General features: G+C 42.5%; 1 protein-coding gene across 1 annotated transcript in view; it reads left to right on the top strand.

Annotated features, from left to right (window-relative positions):
• Positions 1-27865, top strand: part of LOC124594906 (intraflagellar transport protein 140 homolog) — a 263104-nt gene that overhangs the window by 125031 nt on the left and 110208 nt on the right. The gene's annotated exons all lie outside the window — the stretch shown is intronic.

Here is a 27865-nt window from a genome sequence, read left to right as displayed (position 1 = left end):
GCTTTTAAGTCCTTGTGCAGATCATTTTTGTTCCTGGTATTGTATGTATGAACTGAGCTGTTTGTTGGAAAAAGAGATATATTATTTAGGACAAATTTCATTAATGAGTAAATATACTGAGAGGCAGTAGTTAGTATACCCAGTTCTTTGAAGAGGTTTCTACAGGACGTCCATGAATTTACTCCACAAATAATACGTATTACACGCTTTTGGACTCTGAAAACTTTTGTTTGACTTGAAGAGTTACCCCACAATATTATACCATATGACATTATGGAATGAGAGTAGGCAAAGTATGCAAACTTTTTCATTTTTATGTTGCCTATGTCTGCTAACACTCGAATTGCAAATACAGATTTGTTAAGGCATTTCTGCAGTTCTGTGGTGTGCTCTTCCCAACTTTGACTCCAGGCTTAGTGAACCTATTGCCTGTTGGATCAGCTATTAAACCAGTTTTAAACAAACCTTCAGAAATCTGTGCCCTTTCCATGCAATGGATTAGCTGTCACATAATTTGGTTTATTAAATGTGTTACATATAGTACAGAGGAGGACAAAACCACATAAACTGAACATGCAATCATGTACTGTACTTCACACTCATTATTGTGTACAAACTAAGTGATGTACTTCTGAACTCAAGTGAAATTATGATTGATGTGCTGCAATTTGACAACTCTTGCACACCATAATTGGACAGATCATACATAAAGTTTAGAAGCATGACAGGCGTTTTTATCTATCAGAAGCACAGCACTTGGTGCTTTTTTACAAGGTCTGTGTTCATATCCAGCTACAGTCGTCCAAAGTAATGGGACTGGGAATGAAGAATGTATCCTCGTAGTACCCAAATAAATATTTTTTAGGTAAAAAAACTCAACCTTTGCAAACTTTCTTCTTCAGATTCATGTTTGCAGATAACTTTCAAAGGAGAATTTAGTATTACATATAAGAATTTTTTTTCCTCTGCAGAATGTTTTTGTAAAATACATTGCAGGACATTTTTACAGAATATAACATGTAGCACACTGACAAATATAAGCTTCTCATAATACAGTGCTTGACTTGAACAGCGGCTGTTGCTCTTTTTGTACATTGACATCTACACTCCACAGGTCACCTTACACTGTGTAGCACAGGGTACTTTGGTGTGTAGCAGTGTCACATCCTCCGTTTCTTGTTCCAGTCACATATGATTTGTGGGAAGAATGATTGCTGGTAAGACCCTGTGTGGACTCAAATCTCTTTAATTTTATCTTGATGATCTTTTTGTGAGATATACATTGTGGGAAACAATATATTACTTGAGTCTTCTAGGAAAGTACACTCTTGAAACTGCAACAGTAGACTATACCATGATGCAGAATGCCTCTCTTACAGTGTCTGCCACTGATGGTGGCTGTGGATCGCCATGATGCTTTTGTGCTTGCTAAATGAACCTGTAACAAAACATGCTGCTCTTCTTTGGATCTTCTCTGTTTCCTCTGTTAGTCCTATCTGGCACAGACTCTGTACTGACAAGCAATATTCAAGTGCTGATCAAACAAGTGTTTTGTAAGCTACATGAAGGACTAAATTTCCTGAGAATTCTTCCAATGAATATCAGTCTGGCATCTACCTCACCCGCCATTAATTTTATATGGTTGTTCCACATCAAATTGCTGTGTGTGCATACTCCTGGACATTTTATGGAAGCAATTTCTTCAAGTGATTGTTCTGCAATTGTGTATTAATACAATAAAGGATCTTTGTAATTGTGTATTCACAAAACATTATATTTGCTTATGTTGAGGGTGAATTGCCACTCCTTGTTCCACACATCAAACCTCTGCAGGTCTTCCTGCATTCCGCTACGATTGTGTAGTGTTGCAGCTTCTCAGTACGCAACAGTGAATTCTGTGAAAACCCTCATGGAGATTCTGATGTTATCTAGTGGGTCACTTATCACTTAATCTTATATATATATATATATATATATATATATATATATATATATATATATATATATATATATATATATATATATATATATATATATATATATATATATATATATATATAGTGAGAAGTAATGGTCCTATAACACTGATATGCCCCGTGCCTGAAGTTACTTTCATGTCTCAAGACTTCTCTCCATTCAGAATGAAATGCTGTAGTGTGTTAGCTAAAAACTCTTCAATTCAGCCCGATATTCCATACAGTTGTATTTTACTCATTAGGTGGCAATGCAGAACTGTTATAAAAAGCCTTCCAGGAGTCAAGGAACACAGTATCTACCTGGATGCCTGTATCTACTGCTTTCTGGGTATCTTGGACGAACAGAGCGAGCTGAGTTTTAACACTATCATTGTTTTCAAAACCCATTTTGGTTCCTACAGAGGAGACCCTTTGGTCCTTAGAAATGCCATAATAGGACAGCATAAAATATGTTCCAAAATTCTACAACACACTGACATCAGTAATATAGGCCTATAGCTCTGTGTGTATTCGATGATCTTTCTTGAAAATGGGAATGACTTTTGCTTTTTTTTAATCATTAGGAACACTTCACTCCTCTAGAGATGTTCAGTACTCTGCTGCTAGAAGAAGAGCAGTTCTTTTGCATTCTCTGTGTAGAATCAAAATTGTATCCCGTCGGGTCCAGTAGCCCTTCCGCTGTTGTGCAATTTCAGTTGCTTTTCTATCTCTTGGTCACTTATATCTATATTGGTCATTTTGTCATTTGTGCGACTGTGAAACACTTGTGGAAGAAGAAGTTTTGTGAAATTTCTTGGCTGATTAAAACTGTGTGCCAGACTGTGACTCGAACTCAGGACCTTTACCTTTCACAGGCAAGTGCTCTACCAACTGAGCTACCCACGACTCATGTCCTGTCCTCACAGCTTTTCTTCCACTAGTACATCATCTGCAGCCTTCCAAACAGTTTGAGTCTCAGTCTGGCACACAGTTTTAATCAGCCCGGACATTTCGCAAAACTTCTTCTTCCAAAAGTGTTTCACAGTTGCACAAATTACAAAACAACCAATATATGTATAAGTGACCAATAAATAGTAAAGCAACTGAAATTGCTCAACAGAGGAATACACAGAGAATGTGAAAGAACTGCTCTTCGTCTAGCAGCAGTGTACTGTACATTTCTAGAGAAGCGAAGTATTCCTAATGACTGAAAAAAAAAAAAGCGAAGGTCATTCCCATTTTCGAGAAGGGTCATCCAATAGATGAACAAACTATAGGCCTATATCACTAACTCAGTGTGCTATAGAATATTATGCTCTCATATTATGACATTTCTAAGGATCGGAAATCTCTGTAGGAACCAAAATGGGTTCTGGAAACAATGGAAATTCAGCTCGCTCTGTTTGTCCACGAGACCCAGAAAGCAGTAGATACAGGCATTCAGGTAGATGCTGTATTCCTTGACTCCCGGAAGGCTTTCGATACAGTTCCATACTGCCACCTTATGAAGAAAATACAAGTGTACGGAATATCAGACCGACTATGTGATTGGGTTAAGTGTTTATAGCTAACACAATGTATAATTTCATTCTGAATGGGGAGAAGTTTTGAGACATAAAAGTAACTTCAGCCATGTGGCAGTGGTGTGTTATAGGACCATTACTTCTCACGATATGTATACACACATCAAAAAAAGTTTTGCATCACCCTAGTTCCCAGAACTCCTGAAGATAGACGTTGACTGTGGATATCGTATCACAGACACAGTCCTTTTGACTGTTCAGAGATGTCACTAAACCTGCCTAAAGATGTAAACAACCATGCATGAACAGCGCCTATTAGATGGAGGGGGTCCGACAGCCAATCAGTTCCAGTCATTCCACCAGGAAGGAGGTACACGGTTTGTGTTGTCTGTAGTTCAACCATGCCTAGACGGTCAGTACCATGGTTTGATCATGTTCGCGTTGTTACTTCGTGCCAGGAAAGGCTCTCAACAAGGGATGTATCCAAGTGTCTCGGAGTGAACCAAAGCGATGTTGTTTGGACATGGAGGAAATACAGAGAGACAGGAACTGTTGATGACATGCCACCTAAGGGCTACTACTGCAATGGATGACTGCTACCTACAGATTATGGCTTGAAGGAACCCTGTCAGAATGCCGCCATGTTGAATAATGCTTTTCATCCAGCCACAGGACGTCATGTTACGACTCAAACTGTTCACAACAGGCTGTATGATGCACAACTTCAGTCCTGATGTCCTTCCGACATCCATGGTGAGGTCCACCGTTGCAACCATGACCCCACGCAGCATGGTACAGGTGGGCCCAACAACATGTCGAATGGACCGCTCAGGATTAGCATCACATTCTCTTCACTGATGAGTGTCGCATATGCCTTCAACTAGACAATCATCGGAGACGTGTTTGGAGGCAACCGGGTCAGGCTGAATGCCTTAGGCAGCAAGATGGAGGTATCCCTGCTGTTTTGGGGTGGCATTATATGGGCCTGGTTGTCATGGAAGGTGCTGTACAATACATGAATGCCATCCTCCAACCGATAGTGCAACCAGATCGGCAGCATATTGGCGAGGCATTCATCTTCACGGACGGCAGCTCACGCCCCCATCCTGAGCATCTTGTGAATGACTTCCTTCAGGATAACGACATCACTTGCCAGTGTGTTCTCCAGACATGAACCCTTTTGCGCATGCCTGGGATAGATTGAAAAGGGCTGTTTATGGACGACGTGACCCACCAGCCACTCTGAGGGTTCTACTCCGAATCACTGTTGAGGAATGGGACAATCTGGACCAACAGTGCCTTGATGAACTTGTGGATAGTATGCCACAATGAATACAGGCATGCATCAACGCAAGACAATGTGCTACTGGGTATTAGAGGTACTGGTGTGTTCAGCAATCTGAACCACCACCTCTGAAGGTCTCACTGTATGGTGCTACAACATGCAATGTGTGGTTTTCATGAGGAATAAAAAGGGCAGAAATGATGTATATGTTGATCTCTATTCTAATATCCTGTGCAGGTTCCAGAACTCTTGTAACCGAGGTGATACAAAACTTTTTATTGATGTGTGTGTGAAAGATCCACTAGATAATATCAGAAGTTCCATGAGGATTTTCGGAGATTTTGCTGCTGCATACTGAGAAGTCGCAGGGCTGATATGTGGAGATGGGAGTGAAATTGATGTGTTAGAGGAATGGAAAAGAATGTGTGAACAGCTGTTTGTGAGTACCTAAAGCAAGAGTAGCAGTGCATATAAGTAACTATGACAAGTCCTGCTGCAAATGTAGCCATAGGTTGCACTGTATTAAGAAAACTGTGGCTATAATCCCAAAAGTTGGCAAAATATTTATCATAACTGAAGTGTCCATGGCATGAAAGTGCCACTACAAGATATGAAACCCCAGGTAGCCAGATAAAATGAAGTTTATTTAGTCAGTGGACGAATAGAAAAGTGTCTCTGGATTTGTTACAAATAACAAAACAAAACTTCTTGGGTGCATAGCTTGATGCCAGTGTAGTGTCCATTATTGTTAACAGAATGTCTTTGGTCTGACTATAGCTGATGCCACATGAGGTAGGGAGCTTATAGTCGAAGTTGGTGGTAATGTTCTGCAGTGTCCTGCAGGGGAGGCACACAGTGAGAGCCAGTGATTTTGATGCTGCAAGCAATGTACTCCTTAGACTGCAGAAGCAGGTGAACATCAGTCATGTGAATCAGGTGTGCTCAGCGATAAGAGCTCAATGCTGAGGAAATGCGGCAAGGTAGCCACAGTGTTCCTCCCAATGAGTTGCAGCTGCACTTGGTATGGAGAGCTCTGTACTAAAGAACAGGGAATGGTCGGCATATGGCAATGGAGCTGCTCTGCTGTACAGATGGTGTATATCAGATGAACCGCAACCCTTATAACTGGGTCATGGAAGGATAAGGCACCAGCACTTGGAGGTATGTGATTGGTTGCATCAATATAATGCCAGCCCAGGCAATGACACCTGGGGGGGGCATATGTGCCCCCCACCCCTGCTGAACATGTGGCTGTCACTGGACACTTGAAGGAAAACAATCTCGTCTCTTTATGTGTATGTCAGACCATTTCCAGTGCTCATCAGAAGTAGTGTAGCAAGCAGGCAAAGAGGGTGGCCACTTGTGACACAAAGCTGCATGGTGAGAAGTAGGATCGTAGGTGCAATACTATACACCCCGCCCCAGATATGACAAAGCCATCATAAAGAAAGGTGGGCTCTGCAAGGAAGGAGGCAGGCAGCATGTGGGTGGCTGCAGCAGCGGAAGACACACTGGGTTAACATTGTGGAAGGTCAGCTGGGCAATTGAAGGCAGCAGGAGAGCCAGAGCTCAGGTTTGTGACAAAACTTCCATGATGACAGCCCCCAAAATGGTGGAAGAAGCTGCTGGTGGTCTGGGGGCAAATGGGCCAGATTGGTACAAGGCGAAGACCTGTAGAAGTCATGTTTGCACTGAAGAGTCATCTGTAGAATTAGGAAAGCAGAACATAAGATGTCATTTGAAGGCGAAGTCAACAGGAGATGATGTTATGCAAGGGAAATGAAAACCCTGGCAGGACATGTGTGCATGGTGATATGAAGGAGGGCATGTTGATGCACAGTGGTGAGGGGGAGGCTGTGATGAGTGGAAACACCCTTTTGGATTGTGATGGTGGGCGGAAGTGTATGTTGGGAAGCGATGGTGCTCAGGAGCTTATTTGTATGCAATGGTGCACAGGAATGTATGTTTGTGCACAACACTGCACAGGAGCTTATGCTGGTGTGTGGGCATACACATCGGTGCATGGGAGTGCACACTGATGTGTGTTTGGAGCACAAGCCTCCGCATTTGGAACACTAAGGAGGACTGAACTCAGTTGTGCACATGCAGAGCACAGGTGAATGTAGAGGAATGCGGGTAGCCGTGTCTGCAGTGTGAGTTGGTATGCGTAAGATCTGGTGTCACTGGAGCTATTGGCTCTGGAGCCCATGACGCCAGAGCCATTGGTGCCACAGTTGGTGGCTTTACAGCTGGTATCGCTGGAGCAGAAAGTGCCAGAACAAGAGGCACCAAAGCAGGTGGCATGAACCTGGAGCAATGGTGTTTGGGGCAGTGGCACTGAAGCAGGTGGTATGAGCCTGGAACTATGGTGTTTGGGGCAGTGGAGAGCATGAAGGGTCCAGTAAGGAATAACAAACAGGAGGATCCAGTCAGGAGTCCAGAGAGGACAGAGAAGAAGCCCCAGAAGAGGAGGGTGCACAGGAGCACGAGGACTGTTGTTGGCAGTATAATGAGCAGTGTGCTGATTCTGGAAGCAGGCTTAGGAGACAGAAGAAAAGTCCACCCCAGGATTGAGAAGCTGTAGAAGTCAATAGGTTGAAGTGCCAGAGTAGGCATGGAGAAGATCTCATGTGTGAGAGTCCTTATGGATTGTAGAGGCCAAAAGAGACTATTACAGCTGGTTGAAGAAAGTGGACCATGGCTCCAAGGTGTAGTTGAAAACACGGAATGTCGGGTGTTGTGGCAACCATGTTTGGGATGGGGCTGTGGCTGGGTGGATGAACTGCTGTAGTGAAAGGTCAGTGTTGCATCGAATAACCTCGACATGGTGCCGCATAGTCTGCAACATGAGGAAGTGTGCTGTAACAACTGAGAGCTCCTCTGATACATGAGTAACCGATCAAAGAATGCACGAGACATAGGATACCCTGTATCACCAATGAAGTGTCTGTTTGGTGAAGGTGCACATTACAAGATATGGAAACCAGGCAACCAGAACAAATGATGTTTATTTAGTCTACGAACAAATAGAACAATAGTCTTTGGTTTCTCTATGGTAACAAAACATTTCTTGGCTTCATGTCTTGATGCCAGCATAGTGCCCATTACCATCTAGTGTAATGTCCTGGGACTAGTTGTTGCTGACATCCCCGCAAGGTTGCTAGCTTGAAATCAAAGTTGATGGTGATGTTCTGTGGTGTGGTGAAGACGAGACACTCAATGAGGGCCAGCAAATCGGACATAGCAGGTAGTGTGCTCCTTAGAATGCAGAAGCAGGCGAACATCAGTCAGGCAAGTCTGATGCACTCAGCAGTGGGAGCACCATGGTGAGGAATCGCATCAAGATGAGCACGCCATTATTTTCGATGAATTGTAGCTGTGCTTGGTGTGGAGAACTCTGTAGTGAAGAGCCACAAACGGTCGACTGTGGCGTAGAGCACCTAAGCTGTGACCTTGATAGCTGTGTCATGGGTGGATAAGCTACCAGTGCCTAGAGGTATGTGACTGGTGGCAGCAGTATAGTGCCAGTGCTGGCCACAATACCTCTAGTGTGACTTGCCCCCCAAGACACAGTGCAGTCATTGGAGACTTGGAAGAAAATGATCTGGTCTGTTTACGTGTACGTCAGACTTTTTTTCGACTGCTTGTCAGAGGCTGTGCAGCAAGCAGGTGAAGAGGGCAGCCACTTGGGATATATGGCAGAGTGGTGAGGAGTAGGACCACAGGCACTAGCCATGTAATTCTATAACAACTGTGCCATGTGACACAAATCTTTATTTGAATTATTTAGCAGATGTAGCAGAGATTTTTCTCAGAACATCCTGTTTGTTGACTTTACCAACAATAATTAAATCATAACTATCCAGTCTAAACTAGACCTTGAGCAATGTTATAGCTCAATATATCACTATATCTTTCATTCCGAAGGAAATTTAGAAAAACAAGGAAGCTTTGGCAGGTTTACCGCGTTGTCATGAATCAGTGGAAACATAAGCAAAGAATATGGAGTGGTTTCGTTTTCTGCACTCAAAATACCTCATTACACACTGCCAACCTATGTAACATACAGGAAAAGAGCACAGAGCACAATGACATCTACATTACTGTCAACAGTATAAGTTACATTGTTCTTGAGCTGCAGTGCTTTGATTGACACTCTAATATTGGATTGCTGACACAACCAAATCTACATTTCATGCAAATAAATATTATTCTGAATGATTGTATGTCAGTAAGTATTTCTGAGTGTGATTTTTCCATAGATATTGTAAGTAGTTTGCATTCTTCAACAACAGTTTGAAATATAAGGTCAGATGTTGCATTTATGTATCTCTGTACTGGTTGAGTAATGTCATTGTTTATCCCTTTGCCTGCAAACTGTTCAGCACTGAAAGAAGTGTTTTACTTTTATAGCATCATAAATTTTAATAAAAAATGAGGTACTTACCTTTGTACATACATCAGTAAACTTTAATTATTCTGAGAGGTTTCTATTTTATTTGCATGTTCATAACTGTCCTGCAAGTGCCTAATGGACTCTTGTTCATCAGCTGTATACAGAACTCAGTGTCAGGTGTTATACACATAATTGCCCAAACAATATAGATCTCACTTTTCACACACTCATTAGCTTCAGTATATTTGCAGAGCCTATAACCTGTGAAACTGTCACATGGTAGCGTACAATGACTGTCTGTAAACTGTGCAGCCAGTGAAAATAAAGTGGAAGTTTTAGATGCACTGAACTTAAAATACCTCTCTCTATCAAAAATGATATTATTCTTCTCCATATCAATGTATAATCTCATAGAGAGGAACTTAACAAACTACAGTAGTAGATTGGAAGATAAAATCGCGATAACTTATTCAACAATGAACAGTGCAAGAAAGACTTGGAAACACATGAGAGTGTTCCCTATGGCTGCTAGCCAGCTACTGCAGGATGATTATCACACATGGTAGGGTTACATATATATAACTTGAAGTAGATGATGTAGTACATTACACACTCACAGAAATCGGTGTGCGGTAAACTGATACAATAACAAGTATGACGAGTTAATATTTATGGAAAACATTACAATAGTAGTGATCTAACTGTAAACAGCATAAAGATTCTATAGTCATTAGACTTCTGCTTTGTCAGTAAATAAATATTTAGTTAGTTATTTCAAACAATGGAAAAGCCGGGATGGAATACAACAATGTTATATGAATGAAAGTTGCTGCTCATCATATAGCAGAGATGCTGAGTCACAGATAAGCACAGACAGATGGGAGTCTTTTTGTTGTGCCTATCTGCGACTCAGCATTCCACTATATAGGTAGTTATTTGTATGTTCTGTGGATTATAATTGTGCCTTCTCACTATAATATAGAATGAGCCAGTTTTATAATTATAGGACTTCATATCAGCAGAAAATGTGGAAATAAATGTTGTGTGGCTGCCAGTATTTCAATTTGATGCTACATTAGTAGCTTTTGTGTCAGTTTTGCACTCACTTTAAGCAAGTAGCTTCTCAAGAGGCCTCATGAGGCTATGTGTGCCCTGTTCCAGTCCTCTCATCAGGGAACAGTTCTTGGCAGTACAAGAAATCGAACCTGGGTCCTGCGCTTGGCCGTCAGACATGCTTACAACTCAGCTATGAAGATAGAGTACTGTGTCTACAAAAAATCCTCAAGGCCAATCGCATATCTTGACAACATAATCATACTGTGTACTGAAACTATTTTGAAAGTGACATTATAGAGTATCAGATAGTGTAATATTATAGCTTAAAGTAGAAAACTCAGTTTCAAATACCTCAGTAAGATGAGACCTGCCTGGTATCCCACTAAAAGAGATGAATAATTGCATCCAAGAACATATAGTTCCAGTTAAAAAAAATCTTAATGAACGTTTGGTAAACTGTGATAATGCCAATACTCTCCTCAATAATTCCACATTGGGAGCAGAAGCCCCGCTTGCACAAGCAGAGCAGACAACAAGTGTCCTTATTCTTGCTCACAAATCACTTTAAAGTATATTTACATACAAATAAACAAACTTAGCAAATCAAAAGCAGAAGACTGTGGGTTCAGTAGTTTTATTGTAAAGTGTACAGCATTGAAATCGAAAAACTTGAGTGAGATCCTTCATTAAATATATTCTATGAACTGTATTGCAGTTGTGGAATGTTTGTCTCCATAAGGAAAGGAATCATGAAAGTTTTTCACCTGGCCGGTCTGTTTGTGTGACAAGTCGTACATTGATTACATCTAAAAATGGAACATCCATGACAGAATATGACAAATTATGAAAAGGATAGTTGCTGCTCACCATATAGCAGAGGTGCTGAGTTGCCACACACACACACACACACACACACACACACACACACACACACAAACGCAACTCACACTCTTTTAACCACAGTCTCTGGCTGCTGAAGACACACTGGAAGCAGCAGCACATGATTGGAGAAGCAACCAGGTGCTGGGGGTAAAGAGGACTCTGGAGCAGGCATGGAGAGGGATAGCAGGACAGGGATGGGTGACAGTAAAGTACTGCTTGTGGGAGCATACAGGGATAACGTGGAGAGAGAGTAGGCAGCTATGTGCAGTCGGGAGGTTAGACGGAGAGGGGGGGGGGGGGGGGGGTTCCAGGAAAGGAGAGATGTAAAAAGACTGTGGGTGAATTGGTGAAGTAGAGGGTTATGCAGTGATGCAATGGGGGAAGGTAAGTGGCTAGATGGGTAAGGACAATGACTAACGGAGATTGTGGCCAGAAGGGTTACAGGAACATAGGATATATTGCAAGGAGGGTTCCCACCTGCACAGTTCTCAACATACAGATGATGTTGCCAGTCAAGTGAGAAATGAGATCTCACCTAAGTAAAGAAAGCTGTTGACCAGAACAAATGTGTTATGACATGCAATCTACAGCTGGGAATCATCGCAAAATACATTCTCTTGCTGTCACATCCAGTGAATTGTAGTCTCTGAGGACAGATCTGAACTGAGAAACAATGTGCTCTTTGCAACAAAGTTTTCAGATGTTCAAAAACGAGTTACATATTTACAGAGCTATATGAAAAATTTTCTGAGATAAATATATCTCCAGAATTAAGCAGAGTGACATTTTTTACGGATTAAGAGCCAAATGTAAAGAAAGCTCTTGAACATCATAAAGGACTGCCATGTGTAGTACACAGTATAAACACAGCATTAAGGCATGCATTTGATGAAAATTTCCTTAGTGAAGAATTACCTGATATTTATAAACCTATCCAGACAGTATGAAGAATTGTGGGACATTTGAAGTGATCCATTTAGATGCCGAGATTAGAAAAAATGTCACATCAAGATTTAGAAACTAGATGGAATATTGTCTACGTGATTGAAGTCATTCACAAAAAATGAAATTGAGAATTTGCTGTTTGAGAAAAATGAGCAGGTAATGAATATCCATATCAGCCTGATATAATGGAGGGCACAATCAGTTTCCTGGAACATTTTAAACAAGCCAAAAATGATCTGAAGGGTGAAACAGAATTGATTCTGCCTTTTGTAATGCCATGGGCGTTTAGTTTGCTAAATTAGTGCCAAAGGGACAATGGCAGTGCAATACTTGCATTGCTGAAATAATGGGCAGAAACCTTACTAAAACAGAAATTCATTAACAAACTGTAGCACTCCCTTTACATGGCTACAGTTTGTCATCTGTGTTTCAAAGAACAGTTAGTAGTGAATTAGTAGAGAAAGAAGACCCCATTTGTCAACTCTGAAATGTAACGATGAACTTGAGAGATATTTGAAGACAGATGGCCCAGGTGATTACTTCAGGGATGTTTTGTCTTGGAAGGCCAATGCCTATGCCTTCCTCAAACTTTTTAATAAAGTTACGAAAGAAACCCCATGCATTCCCTCCAGTAGCATTGCAAGCAAAAGAAATTTTAGCCAGCCAGACTTAGTTGTTTCAGATAAGTGCAGCCATGTTGATCCAGGTCTTGTCAATGACATTTTGTTAATTCATATCAACAAGAGAGATGAGTAAATTGTTTAATGAAGACAGTCATATCATATGAGATGAACTGAAAAGTACCTGTGTAAGTAGCCTTTATTCATGTAATATACATGTAATACACAATTTTGTATTCTGAAGTTAGTGTTACAGATAATTTATTTGCATTGTGGACACATAGCTGCCATGTGCTGTGTTACTCTACATTCAACCTCTTTTGCTTCAGAACGACTGATCCTATTTTATGCCTTGTTTATCTTCCATTTTTAATTGTAGTTTTCATTTAAATATCATAAAGAATATTATTTCTGTCACTGAATAGTGATTAAATGACTTCATAAACTGAATTTTATTTTAGTAGAGAAAAGTATTACTTCTTGGGCACATGCTCAGCAAGCGAATCATGTGACCATTTTCTGACACTTCAATGTTTCTCTACAAGACAGCAAGTAAATGCAAAGACCCAAGTATTATGAAGACGAAATAATGAATTCATTAGTCATGTACATATAATGTGAGCAGTTTCCATTGCAGGGATTCGTTACCACCCTTCGCCAATTTCTGTTCCACAGCGAGAATTAATGAATTGCCTTGTTCATGAGTGCCCATGCCAAAGCCAAGAGATTCTTGCTGCCCTACTCCCAAGCAGCTACCATGGTCATGAATAATGAGCAAGCCCGATACACATACTGACCACATCCACTGTTAGGTCTTTGCTTGATATTGAGTTTCTGTGAGAAATAGCATAGCATTTTAGTGCCCTCTTCATATTTACTCCTGAAGGTTTTTGTTATGGCACTTAACTCAAATTCTTCCTGTTAGGGAAATACTCAGTCCTCATCCTCAAGAGCAAAAACTGTTATCTGCAGTGCCCTTGCTCACACAAATCATTGTGCCTGTACAGAAGCAGTGACTAGAGTCTGGTCACACTATACCTTACAGGCTGTTTTTCCTGTGATCCAAAATTTGGAAAAATCTCTCAAAAGAATTGTTGAACAATATTTGGAATAGTGAGTAGAAGTCAGTTGGTTACTCCTTTGGCTTCAGAAAATGAAGGCGGGTGTATGATTCTAAAGCAGTATTTATGATTGTCATTGTGGCTGTGTCCACCTGGAATACTTTAATATTCCACCTATGTATGATAACATACAAGTTCCACATACTAATACATACACTTTGCAGTATTAGAATTCCAGAACTCTCTATTACAGGTAATTGTGGGCTGCTTCATACTCAGTAGCGGAGATACGGTCATCATGCGAGCTCTGAAATTCCCCAGACCTCTAGGACTAGAAATCTTGCTCATATCTGTCTCGTTAATTGTGCTGTACCAGAAGTGAATTCAATACAGAAAAGTAATAAATTATGAGACAGAATTGCTGGCCAGTTCCTTTCGTAGTGACTGTGTTGTACTATGTGGTCTGTTAAAAAAATCTCGGAACATTGTCTACAAAATTTTTCTACACTTACCTTTGAAATACTATCCTCCACCATTGATACACTGCTCCCAATACCATTTCCACTTCTGGAAGCAGTCTTGGTATACTCCTTGCTGAATCACACAAAGTACTGTTTGTGAATTTTCTTTTATCTTGTCTATCATTGCAAATCTTTGTCTTTCAATGCGGTTTTCAACTTTGGAAATAAAATTCCTTCGGGGCCAGGTCTGAAGAGTGTGCAAGATGATGCAGCATAGTAATTTAGTTTTTTATGCAATAGTCATGCACCAACAGGGATGAGTGGCTGGGTGCCTTCTCATGATGCAAGAGCCACGAATTGTCACATGTCAAGCCATTTTCTTCCCACATGATCCAACTGAAATGTTACTTTCTTCTGCAATCTCTCAGTCGGTCTTCGATTGGCACACACAATTTCATTTATGTACATGACAGCAGTGTAGTCAGTAGACGTCGCAGAGTGTCCTGAACAAGGGTGTTCTTTAACTTCCATCTGGCCATTTTTAAATCGTGTTAACTATTTGTAATACCGAGTATGATGTAAGAACTCATCATGGTAGGCTTCTTGCATCATTTGGCATGTCTCTGTAAAGATTTTCTTGAGTTTCATGCAAAATTTAATGCTGACACGTTGATTCTCTAACTCTGCCATCTCAAAATTCGCAAACTGTGTGACCAAAGTTCTACTCGATACGGCACTGAACAAGGCACTGAACAATAACTAACAGTCATACAACAGCAAAACTTCTGTCAGTTACACATTAAACATGTCGTAGAATCTTTTGAAGAGACCTTGTATTAGTGCTAAGCTGCCACAAGTTCTGCTTGCAAAGTGGGGTGTGGGGTGTGTGGTGAATTGTGACATGTAATCTCTGGAACCATGGCAAGTGTGGAGTCAAGAATGCTTACTCAGCGATAACATTCTTTATAATCACATTGGCTAGCCGACAACATGTGAGTATCCTGTGGTAATGGAATGCTGTGACAGTAGAACAGTGCTGGCAGCAATGATACCCTCCATGGCACAAATTGGAAGGCGCTCTGCAGCAAGTTACGATGGGCTCAGTGTATTGTCTGCATGGTCCAAGGTGGCTGACTGAAATATGTAGACACCCCTAGTTAAATCCAGGGAGATTGGCTGCAATGTCAATCAGTGCTTTGTCTTGGCAGATCCAGTTCAAAGCCCAGAACTATCAGGGTTAGCTGACAGTTTGCAGACAAGTAGCTTCATCTAGTTGATGATGTTGCTCAATGACATTGTAGCTGCTACACTACATGTTTGATGATTGGTGCAGAGACTGTTCAAATGTACAGTGGTGCGGAGACTGGTCGAATGCACAGCACTTATGGAATGCTACTAACGGGTGAGCTGGGGGTATTTGTACATACTCACTTCAGCTGGGAGCGTTAAGACAGGAGCTAGGCTTCCAACATGTAAGTGTCTGCAGAAACATTGCTGTATGCTACAAAATTGCAATCTATCAATCTATTCTGTTGTACACCAATAACACCCATCATAATTCATTGCATGTTTGTGGCTTTCAAAAACCTTTCATAGATTTGACGAAAAGCTGGGACATAGTGAAATACTGAGGAGATGTCCAAGTACTTATGCACATCAGTTGCTTCTTCCAGAGTAAATGACATGAAATTCAATTCTGATATCTCCTTTCTTGTTTTATTTATGAGATTGTTTGAAACAATATCAGTCAAGCCAAAGTGTATTAGATTTGACACTCCTGTAAATACAGGAGAATGTTGTAAGTGTTTCAGCTTCATGTCATATTCAGTTAGAAAGTGTACAAGTTTACTGACTAAAAGTTGTGTATGAAAACTCCTTATGCAAGACTTGTAGATGTGTGCGTGATTCAGCTATAGCTGTACCCATTTCTATTAAGTTCATCTTCCGTTGGCAAGCAAAGTTGTGCAGCAGAGTCCTACATTCACACCAGCAGTCCATTGCTTGGATTTCCACGATTTCCCCACTCAGGTGTGTGATATGCAAAAGCTCAGTTGCTTACCTTACTGCCAACAGCATACCTACGCCTTGGTTATAATAAGGTAGTGAATCATCTTACATCCATGTGGTATCTCAGTGCCCTGCTATGCTGTTTTGACTCAATGTTGCGTGATGAGAATGCAAAAAAATCCAAAACATAAGACACTGTTGCAAAACTGCCCCCCCCCCTCCCCCCCCCCCCCCCCAACAGTCAATAATGTTGTATGAAGGCTTTCAACTACCTCACCAGAGAAAAGAATTACAGATGAAAGCAGATAGTAATCTTGAGACAGAGAGCTGGCTAAAAACTGAAATAGGAAGCTCTGATATATTTAGCGAGTCATGGAGTCATAGAACATTTATCAGAAGGACAAATAAAATGCCATAGGATGGGGAGTGTTCATTGCAGTTGACAAAAATGTTGTCTCTATTGATGTTAAAATTTACTGTGGCAGTAGAGTTATCTGATTGTGTATAAAAGGTTAGGTGAAACCCAATTAATTGTTGGATCTTTTACTGACCACTCAATTCTGCTGTGACAGTTTTAGAGTCATTCAAAGAAAGTCTGCAGTCAGTAGCCCATAGGAACTCAGATCATGCAATACTAGTAGCAGGCAACTTTAACTTACCAAACAGACTGGAATATCTTTGGATCCATTGCAGAGGGTGCAGACAGTCAGTCTTGTGAAGTACTTTTGAACAAGTTTCCCAAAAACTGTCTTGAATAGTTAGTTTGAATCCCACACATGAAGGAAATATCTTTGACCTTGTAACTTTAAAGAGGCTGGACCATATTGATGGCACCAGCACAGAGACATGGATTGGTTATGAAAGTTAATAAATTAGTCAAGAAGTCTAGGAGAGTGCTTTTGCCAGAAAGAGCAGATAATCAGTTGTTAGCATCTCACTTAGACAGTGAAATGCAGTCTTTTAGTTCCAGTGTGATGGACATAGAGGAATTGTGGGCAAAGTTTAAACAATGTTCTCAGTCCCAGTGTGGATGGGCTTTCTCCATGACAGGGATTCCAAAGAAGATCTGACGATACGGTAATCTCTCTAGTGGATCGAAACCGGTCATCCGCAAATAAAAAGTAACAACTTATTTGTGACCATAACTGTATTTACTAAAAAAAATTATAATACTATTAGATCATTGTTTCCTGAAACAATGTTCCGAAAAAATTAAAAATTTAAACAGAATGTTTATTGTGCTCTGGACAAGTATGTGGCCAATAAGTGGATTAAGGATGAAAAAGACCCACTGTGGCTTAGCAACGAAATTAGGAAAATGCTAAGAAAGTAAAGGCTGTTGCACTCTCAGTTCAAAAGAGAAAGTGCAGATGATGACAAGCAAAGGTTAATAGAGATTTGTGCATCTGTAAAAAAATCTATGCCCAAAACATACGACTACCACCATCATACCTTAGCAAAAGATCTGGCTAAGAACCTGTGAAGATACTGGTCCTATGTAAAATTGCTAAGCAGGACTAAAGCTTCCACCCTGTCACTTATTACCAGTGTGGTGTGGCAGTTGAAGATAGTGCAACAAAAGCTGAAGTTTTAAATTCTGCATTTAAGAACTCGTTCATGCAGGAGAATCACACAAACATATCATTGTGATTCTTGAGTTTCTCCCGGCGTATTTGATAATCAAAATATCCACGGGTATGCTGCCGGTCTATAGTGTCCAACGGGCACAATATTTCGGCGATCAAACATGTCGCCATCATCAGGTGAACTGACGGACTGAGCTCCTGTGAACGTGCCGGCATGGAGATCCGTACGCTATGGCTGCTCAGAGGGAACTGGGTTCGGTCGCGGCGGCGGCCGATTTAAATACCCTCCGCCCGCGGCGCGCTCCCTCCGCCGTCCGCGCCCAGCGCCACGGTCGCGTGGTGGAACAGATTGCGACGGCGTCTGAGATGACGTCGGTGTGATGGCTCTGTCCGCCGTGGTCGTCACAACTATACGTCTGCTCGATTTACTCTTGATTAACCCGATCGCTGGTTCCCAAGCCTTGCTAAGATTATAGCCACAGTCACGGTTTATGAGGTCCTCATCGGTGCGAATTTCGATGGCCTCTCTAACAACGCTGTCCCAGTATCTCGACGTCTGTACCAGAATCCTCGTGCGGTCATACTCCATGGCGTGATTTTCCGACAAACAATGTTCAGCGACCGCCGACTTGCTCGGATACATCAGTCGAGTGTGCCTCTGGTGTTCACGGCATCGATCCTCGACGGTACGCATCGTCTGACCAATATACGACTTGCCACATTGGCACGGAATCTGGTACACGCCGGCCTTCCTCAAACCGAGGTCATCTTTGGCGCTCCCCACCAGTGCACGAGTTTTATTTGGAGGACAAAACACAGTTCCGACCCCGTGTTTCTTCAGAATGCGGGCGATTTTTCCCGAGAGTGCGCCTGTGTATGGAATAAATGCAGTGTCTACCTCCCCCCTCGTGACTTCATCCATCTCAACAGGTTGTGCTGCAGTGGTTGGGCGGAGAGCACGTTGAATCTGCCACTCTGAGTACCCATTTTTTCGAAATACAGTTCTCAGATGTTCCAATTCCTGGGGTAGACTCTCTGTGTCAGAAATAGTGCGCGCCCTATGTACTAGAGTTTTAAGTACCCCATTCCTCTGTGAAGGGTGGTGGCAGCTGTCTGCATGCAAATACAGATCAGTGTGCATAGCCTTCCGATACACCCCATGACCTAGGGTGCCGTCAGACGGCGGAGGGAGCGCGCCGCGGGCGGAGGGTATTTAAATCGGCCGCCGCCGCGACCGAACCCAGTTCCCTCTGAGCAGCCATAGCGTACGGATCTCCGTGCCGGCACGTTCACAGGAGCTCAGTCCGTCAGTTCACCTGATGATGGCGACATGTTTGATCGCCGAAATATTGTGCCCGTTGGACACTATAGACCGGCAGCATACCCGTGGATATTTTGATTATCAAATACGCCGGGAGAAACTCAAGAATCACATCATACACCTTTACGGGGAGGAGATGTATCGCAGCATGAAGAAATTTGAAAAGTTGTGCCACCGTAGATGTCGTTTGCTAAGTACTCTTGCCTTTCTAAAGAGATGTCGTTCCGAGAATGTTGTTCCAAATTTTGCTAAGGTTATGCATCACATCGATTCTGCAGCAGCTAAGAGAATCAAGAAACGAGCCAGCCTCGCATTGGTACGTGAGAGAGTGCAATTCACCCGCCGGAGCCTTGAGTTTATCTCACAGGAATTACTCAAACTACATTTGCAACTGGCTAGTAAGTTCACTTCTTGTTCCTGGGATTGGATTGATGGTGTCACCTGGGTGTCAGCTGATTCCGCCCATAAGAAGGCTACGGGACGTCAAACAGCTAAGTTCTCACGTCTCCTTGACAAACCATCCCTGCAGGTTCCGTGCAAGACTGTCATCAATTTGAGTGGCATGGTGTTGAGTGATGATGCGGTCTCGGTTTTGCAGAAAGGTCTCAACTTCGCTCCCACCCCCAAGTTCACTCCGGTCGCAGAAATTGTTAGTGCTGTTGAACAGGTTGCAGCTCGACTTCCGCCAGAATCAGCCGAGGAAATACGTCGTGAAACTTGTCGTGCGTTGACGAAATCCAAGCCGATGAAGTCAAATATCAGCAGTAAAGAGAGGGCGGCCATTCGTGATCTGAGGGAGCGCTCTGAAGTTGTCTTACCAGCTGACAAAGGCAATGCTACAGTTGTTGTCTCCCATAAGGACTACACTGATAAGATGCAGAGCCTGCTAAATGACGATTCCTACCGGAAGATCGGCGTTGACCCTACAAAGAAGGTGGAGAACAAGACGAGGGCGCTTCTCAAGGACGCAGATTTACCGGAGGGTGACGCTAAGAAATTGCTACCCCAAGGTCCGGTACCGCCTAGACTATATGGACTCCCGAAGGTTCACAAAGAGGGGGTACCATTACGCCCCATTGTCAGCAACATCAGGGCACCTACTTATTTGTTGGCCAAATACCTGACGGGAATATTAAGTCCTTATGTGGGTAAATGCCCTCATCACATCCATAATTCCGTGGATTTTGTTAAACGCCTTGATAGCTTCAGGTTGGATGAGTCAGATATCATGGTGAGTTTTGACGTCGTTTCCTTGTTTACGAGGGTACCCCTGCGAGAGTCACTAGAATTGATTAGTCAGAAGTTTGACGAGAAGACCACTGAACTTTTTAGGCATGTCTTGACTTCCACGTATTTTCTTTTTAATGGAGAATATTACGAACAAACGGAGGGAGTCGCCATGGGTAGCCCACTCTCACCGGTGGTAGCGAATTTGTACATGGAGAACTTCGAAGAGGAAGCCCTGTTGTCATCCGTATGGAAACCTACTTGCTTTTTCCGCTACGTTGACGACACGTTCGTCATCTGGCCACATGGTATGGATAAACTCCTTGACTTCCTTACACATCTAAACTCCATACACCCCAACATCAAATTCACTATGGAGACTGAAACGGAGGGTAAATTACCTTTCCTTGACGTCTTGGTCAAGAGAAGGGCTGACGGCACCCTAGGTCATGGGGTGTATCGGAAGGCTACGCACACTGATCTGTATTTGCATGCAGACAGCTGCCACCACCCTTCACAGAGGAATGGGGTACTTAAAACTCTAGTACATAGGGCGCGCACTATTTCTGACGCAGAGAGTCTACCCCAGGAATTGGAACACCTGAGAACTGTATTTCGAAAAAAATGGGTACTCAGAGTGGCAGATTCAACGTGCTCTCCGCCCAACCACTGCAGCACAACCTGTTGAGATGGATGAAGTCACGAGGGAGGAGGTAGGCACTGCATTTATTCCATACACAGGCGCACTCTCGGGAAAAATCGCCCGCATTCTGAAGAAACACGGGGTCGGAACTGTGTTTTGTCCTCCAAATAAAACTCGTGCACTGGTGGGGAGCGCCAAAGATGACCTCGGTTTGAGGAAGGCCGGCGTGTACCAGATTCCGTGCCAATGTGGCAAGTCGTATATTGGTCAGACGATGCGTACCGTCGAGGATCTATGCCGTGAACACCAGAGGCACACTCGACTGATGTATCCGAGCAAGTCGGCGGTCGCTGAACATTGTTTGTCGGAAAATCACGCCATGGAGTATGACCGCACGAGGATTCTGGTACAGACGTCGAGATACTGGGACAGCGTTGTTAGAGAGGCCATCGAAATTCGCACCAATGAGGACCTCATAAACCGTGACTGTGGCTATAATCTTAGCAAGGCTTGGGAACCAGCGATCGGGTTAATCAAGAGTAAATCGAGCAGACGTATAGTTGTGACGACCACGGCGGACAGAGCCATCACACCGACGTCATCTCAGACGCCGTCGCAATCTGTTCCACCGCGCGACCGTGGCGCTGGGCGCAGACGGCGGAGGGAGCGCGCCGCGGGCGGAGGGTATTTAAATCGGCCGCCGCCGCGACCGAACCCAGTTCCCTCTGAGCAGCCATAGCGTACGGATCTCCGTGCCAGCACGTTCACAGGAGCTCAGTCCGTCAGTTCACCTGATGATGGCGACATGTTTGATCGCCGAAATATTGTGCCCGTTGGACACTATAGACCAGCAGCATACCCGTGGATATTTTGAAACATATCATTGTTTGACCATCACAGAGTCCCTTGTTGGTGACATAGTAATAAACAACCGTGCCATAGAGAAACAACTGAAAAGGTTGAGAACAAATAAATCGCCAGGTCCGGACGGAATCTCAATTTGGTTTTACAAAGAGTACTCCATGGCATTGGCCCTTTACTTAGTTTGCATTTATCATGAATCTGTCAATCAGTGCAAAGTTCCAGATGACTGCAAAAACACGCAGGTGACTCCTGTATGTAGGGAGGTAAAAAAACAGACCCACAAAATTACAGACCAGTATTCTTGACATTGATTTGCTGCAGAATCGTAGAACGTATTTTGAGGTTGAATATAATAAATGTCATAGTAACCAAAGATCTTATTTTCATGTATCAGTATGATTTTAAGAAGTATCGCTCATGTGAAACCCAGTTTGCCCTTCTCTCACAAGGTACACTGTGAACTATGGATGTAGGTCAACATGCAGTTTCCGTATTTCTACATTTCTGAAAAGCATTTGACACGGTACCACACTGGAGACTGTTAATGAAGGTACAAGCTTATGAAGTAGGTTCCCAGATATGTAAGTGGCTCGAAGACTTCTTAAGTTGTAAAACCTTTGACAGCGAGTGTTTATCAGAGACAAGAGTATTGTGAGGAGTGCTCCAGGGAAGTGTGATAGGACCGCTTTGATTTTCTATATGCATAAACGAACTGGTGGACAGGGTGAGCAGCAATCTGCACGTGTTTGCTGATGATACTGTGGTGTATGATGATACAAGACTATTAGACAAAATTTGTAGAGGGTGCAGTGAATGACAGCTGGCTCTAAATGTAGGAGTATGTAAGTTAATGTGGATATGGAAAAACGATCCCATAATGTTCAGACAAGTCACGTCTTTTAAATATCTGGGCATAACGATGCAGAGTGATATGAAATGGAATGGGCATGTGAGGATTGTGGTAGGGAAGGCAAATGGACGATTTCAGTTTATTGGGGCAATCTTACAAAAGTGTGGTACATGTGTAAAGGAGACCACATATGGGATACTAGTATGGCCTTTTCTTGAGTACTGCTCAAGAGTTTGCGATCTGCACCAGGTCAGATTAAAAGAAGATATCGAAGCAGTTTGGAAGCGAGCTGCTAGATTTGTTACAGTAGGTTCCAACAACTTGAAAGTGTTACAGAAATGTTTCAGGACATAGATGTGAATCCCTGGAGGGATGGTGACATTCTTTTTGAGGAACACTGGCATTTGAACCTGACTGCAGAACAATTACACTGCCACCCCACCAACATACATTTTGCATAAGGATCACAAAGATAAAATATGAGAAATGGGGGCTTGTATTGAGGCATATAGACAGTCATTTTTCCCTCACTGTATCTGGAACAGGAACAGGAGAGGAAATGACTATTAGTGTTACAGGGTACCCTCCACTACGCACCGTATGGTGGCTTGCAGAGTATGTATGTAGATGTAGATATAGAGTGTGATGCAGAAATGGAAAAGAAGAGTAAAGCTCCACATGTGCCTCATGCACTCTGTGGATGTCAAACCACATGTTAGTTAGTATAGATCCCCGGAGGACTTCTAAATGCCTGAATCACATGCCAACACTTTTTACAATAAATTATGCCTCCATTTTCCCACTATTGACATTCATTCAAACTTCCCCAACACCCATTGTTTTTCATGCCTTAGTTACACACAGTCTCTGTGTTGCCTGGTGTAATGCCCTCTTTGTCGGCATAACCAACATACTAGTCATGTGAATAGGTACATTGAGCCATATGACCCAATGCGTTACACTGTGAGCATATAACCAGTTTCATTGGTTCATGCTTTGAACAATTCCCTATTCCTGACATAATCAAAACAATAACAGTGGGAAGAGGACAGACATAAACTCAGAAATAATGGTCAAAGGGAAGCCACAAGTAGTTGTAGGATACACATACTGCTAGTACCCTATTGATGGCATTGGTGTTGACAGTAGCGCCTCCACCAATCCCACTACTGACACGAAAACATAGTGGTTGAGTGTTGCGAGATGGCCGCTTTTACCTCCAAAGTGACATGTACAGGTAGTTATGGGATTACATCTGCAGTACCACAGTGAGTGCTTGCTCAACAACAAAATTGTTTATTAATCAGAAGGATGACGACTGCAGGCCACAAACCAGCCATGGCCAGCAAACAGCGAGGGAGTATGTTGTGGCAATGGACTTCTGTGGCAGCAGAACAGTGGCTGACAGCAATGACATCTTTGCTGATGCAAGTCAGGAGCCAGCTCCATAACAAGTGTGGTTAGAAAATGGGGTCGGCACACACTAGTGAGTCCCAAGATGGCTGGCTAGAACATACAGGTGCTCTGAGTTGAACCCAGGACTCATAGAGACTTGCTCAAGTGTCAGGCAATGACAGCGAAAAGGTTGCCTCGCCTTAACAGATTCAGTTCAAAGCCCAGAGTCAGCAGGACTAGCTGATGGCTTGTAGACCTGCTGCTCAATGAGGGTTTATCTGCTAGGCCACACATTCAACTGATGGCTGTCTTGGAGATTGTGCTGGCCGAATTCACGGCGCCAATGGAATGCTGCTAATGGCTAATCTGGAAGTACTTGCGCAAGCCGGGGGTGCTATGACAAGAGCTAGGCTCCCATCACAGAGTTGGCTGCAGAAACATTGTTTTATGCTGCAACATGTAGCAATCTAGCCATCACTATGGTAGACTATTGCATTGCAGAACATTATGCCACAATTATTGTGGTGCCCAAGTACAAAATTACACAGGTGTCTGGCCCACATTGCCCTTGACAGGCTGGTGTGGCCAAAATTTTAGTGCTGCCAGTAGACACATATAAAAGTGTAAGTTACAATACTACTATAGCTTTGAGAACTGTTAGTTCCATGCTTGAGAAAGAGAGGGGGTATCTTGGGGAAGATCCCCAGGATGAGAGGGACTCACAAGTCATGAGGGCCAGGATAGGAGGAAGATTAGGGTTTAACATTGTGTCAACATTGAGTTCATTAGAGATGGAACACAAGCTTGGAATTTTTCAAGGTTGGGGAAGGAAGTTGGCCATGCTTTTTCAAAGGAACCTGGAGTGATTCAGGGAAATTATGGGAAACTTCAATTTCAATTGCTGGACACAGATTTAAAGCGTCATCCTCCCGAATGCGAGTCCACCGTGCTGACCACTGTGCCACCTCACTTGGTTAACAAGGGTAGACAAAGATGTTAATAGCACCATCAGATCTCAGCACTCCAATAATGCAGAGAGATAATAATGTTCAACTTACGTACATAGTGGGTTAAGTGATTGAGCCACAGTCGTGTAATACGAGGGCAGGTCAAATATAAACGGGATTTTATATTTTACTTAAATTCATTTATTTAAAAACTCAAGGCAATCGTAATTTATTTTTCCACATAGTCTCTTGCTTTGGAAATGCATTTGTCCCAGCATATGGGCAGCTTTTTGATGCCCTCGTCATAAAGAGAACTGAGTCGTGTCACCAGCCAGTTGTGCACGAAGTCTTCCACACTCTTGTCGTCTTCAGATCGTCACCCTCCTAGAGCTTCATAAGTGGTCCGAATAAATGAAAATCGCAGGGTGTGATAAGTCCGGGCTGTAAGGAGGATGATCAAGTGTTGTCCATTGCATTTCCTGTAACTTGGAGACAGTTAGAGCTGCAGTATGGGGTCGCGCGTTGTCGTGGAGGAGGATGACCTGTCAAATCGATTGGTCTCGTCTTTTGTGGCAATATTCAACTCTCGCCTTGTTCATCAGTTCACAGTAATAAGCAGCATTGGTTGTTCATCACTCATGGAAAAAATCAATCAGCAAAATGCCTCGCTGATCGAAAAAATATGCTGAAACAAACTGACAGTCGAGTCTTGGGTTTCAATGGCACTGCCTCCCCTTTCCTCCGCCATTCCTTACTGGCTTCTTTGGATTCTGGAGTGTAGTGGTGAACCCATGTTTTGTCGCAGGTGATGATCCGACTGAAAAATGCATCACCTTCTTCCGCAAACCTTGCTGTAAGCCTCTGACAGGTCTCCAAACGTCTCAACTTCAGATTTTCAGTCAAAAGTTTAGGGACCCATCTGGAACACACTTTACGGAACTGTAGGTTGTTTGTGATGCTTGCTTGACAGCTCCCATAATTGATTCTGACTTTTTGTGCAATTTCTGATACTATCACCTGTCAATTGTTGTCAACATTGTCTTTAACCGCACGAACGTTTTTGTCTGTAGTGATGGTCTGAGGATGGTGATTGTGTTGCTGATTTTCCACATGTTCTTGTCCTTCCTTGAACTTTTCATACCAGCAAACATATGTATCCTTGATAATGTTTTATCACCGAACTGTGCAGTCAATGTTTGGCAAATTTCTGCCGCTGTAATTCCTTCATGAGTAAGAAATTTTGTAATTATGTGTTGCGGTACAGGGGGTGCACCTGTTGCTCAGACATCGTGAGTGTTACTGACGAAACAGCAGGAAATATCTAACAGCATGCTCTCGTCACTTCTGCCAGTCCCATCAAAGCATAGCAGAAGTGCGGGGCCAGTCCTACCAACTGTTGATGTTCAGGAACAAAAATCCAGTTTATATTTGATCCCCCTCCCCCTTGTATATCAATGGTATTCTACTAAATGAGTAAGTGGGCCACCTCGCAAAGGACACAAGTCACTTGTGCAACTCCGATTTCAGTTCATCCAATCACATTCCTAAACTTATAATGAGGGCATATAATGCATGAGCTGAAGAGTGGGAAGAAATATGATGGCACAGAGGACACTAGTACTGTAATCTGCAAGATAGGGGTCTATGGATTAGACATATGGCTGCGTAACTAGTCAGGATATGCATCAGAGACTCTCCAATTTGTTTGTGCAAATTCTTTTTGTTTAAGTTGTATTGTGACCAGCAAGTCATTTTGTACAGGAGACCAAGCATACTAACATTGCAATTTCCCACTTGTGTCACCACTATCTGCAGAAAATATACCAACTTTTAGAATCATCATAGAGTTTTAAAAAGTTTCTATCCAGCCTGTATAATTGAATTTCTATTCCTACAAAGAGGCAGGCCTTGGAACGGTGCAAAAAGTGCCAGGTGATAGTGCCACAGGTTTCCGTTTTTACCTAGTAATGGAGCTGTTGTATAACCAGAAGACTATGTAGAAGTTACACTTCAGAATCATTTTGTATATTTTTAATATTCTTTTATTTCCCCTCACCCTCCCCCCTCCCTCAACCAATGCAGACTGACTGTAGAAAAAGGATCATTTCTGAAAAAAAGAAATTTTGAATCATCAAATATGAATTTATATTTTAGGAAGTACTTTATGAAGGTATTTGTCTGAGGGTGTATAATTATACAGAAGCAAAACACTGATGATAAACATTTCAGAGACTAGGAGAATATAAACTTTTGAAATGTGGTGCTACAGGAGAATGCTGTCTATTGGGTGTGTAGACTGGATATCTAATGAGATACTGAATCGAATTTGAGAGAAGAGAAATTTATGTCACAACTTGAGTAAAAGAATGGATTGGTTAATAAGAAACATCCTGAGACATCCAGGAATCATCAGTTTGGTAGTGAAGGAAAGTGTGGAAAAGCAGGGGGAAGGGGTGGTGGGTAAATACTGTAGAAGAAGATCAAAGCTTTACTATAATAAGCAGTTTCAGATGGATGTAGTTTTCAGTAGATGTACAGAAATGAAGAGGCTTGAGCAGGATATACTACCATGGAGATGTGTTTCGAACCAATCTTTGAGCTAAAGACCACAACAGTAGCAGTCTGAAATTACTGTATTTCTTTCCAATTGCCAATAAGTGCCATTACATTTATCTAACTACAGTTATGTACATTGTGTACCCTTGCACAACTTGTACTTTAATCACCATATGTACCACTTTGTAGCAAAGTGTTAGCTGGATATAATGTGCAAAAATGTTAAAAAAGTATTTTATTGTTAATTCAGGCACAAATTTATGTTTTATTATACCTGTACACATG

The sequence above is a fragment of the Schistocerca americana genome, chromosome 2 (genome assembly GCF_021461395.2).
Source record: "Schistocerca americana isolate TAMUIC-IGC-003095 chromosome 2, iqSchAmer2.1, whole genome shotgun sequence".
In the NCBI taxonomy this organism is placed as follows: Eukaryota; Metazoa; Arthropoda; class Insecta; order Orthoptera; family Acrididae; genus Schistocerca; species Schistocerca americana.
Note: the sequence above shows the minus strand (reverse complement) of the source record. Positions and strands in the feature narration are given on the sequence as shown.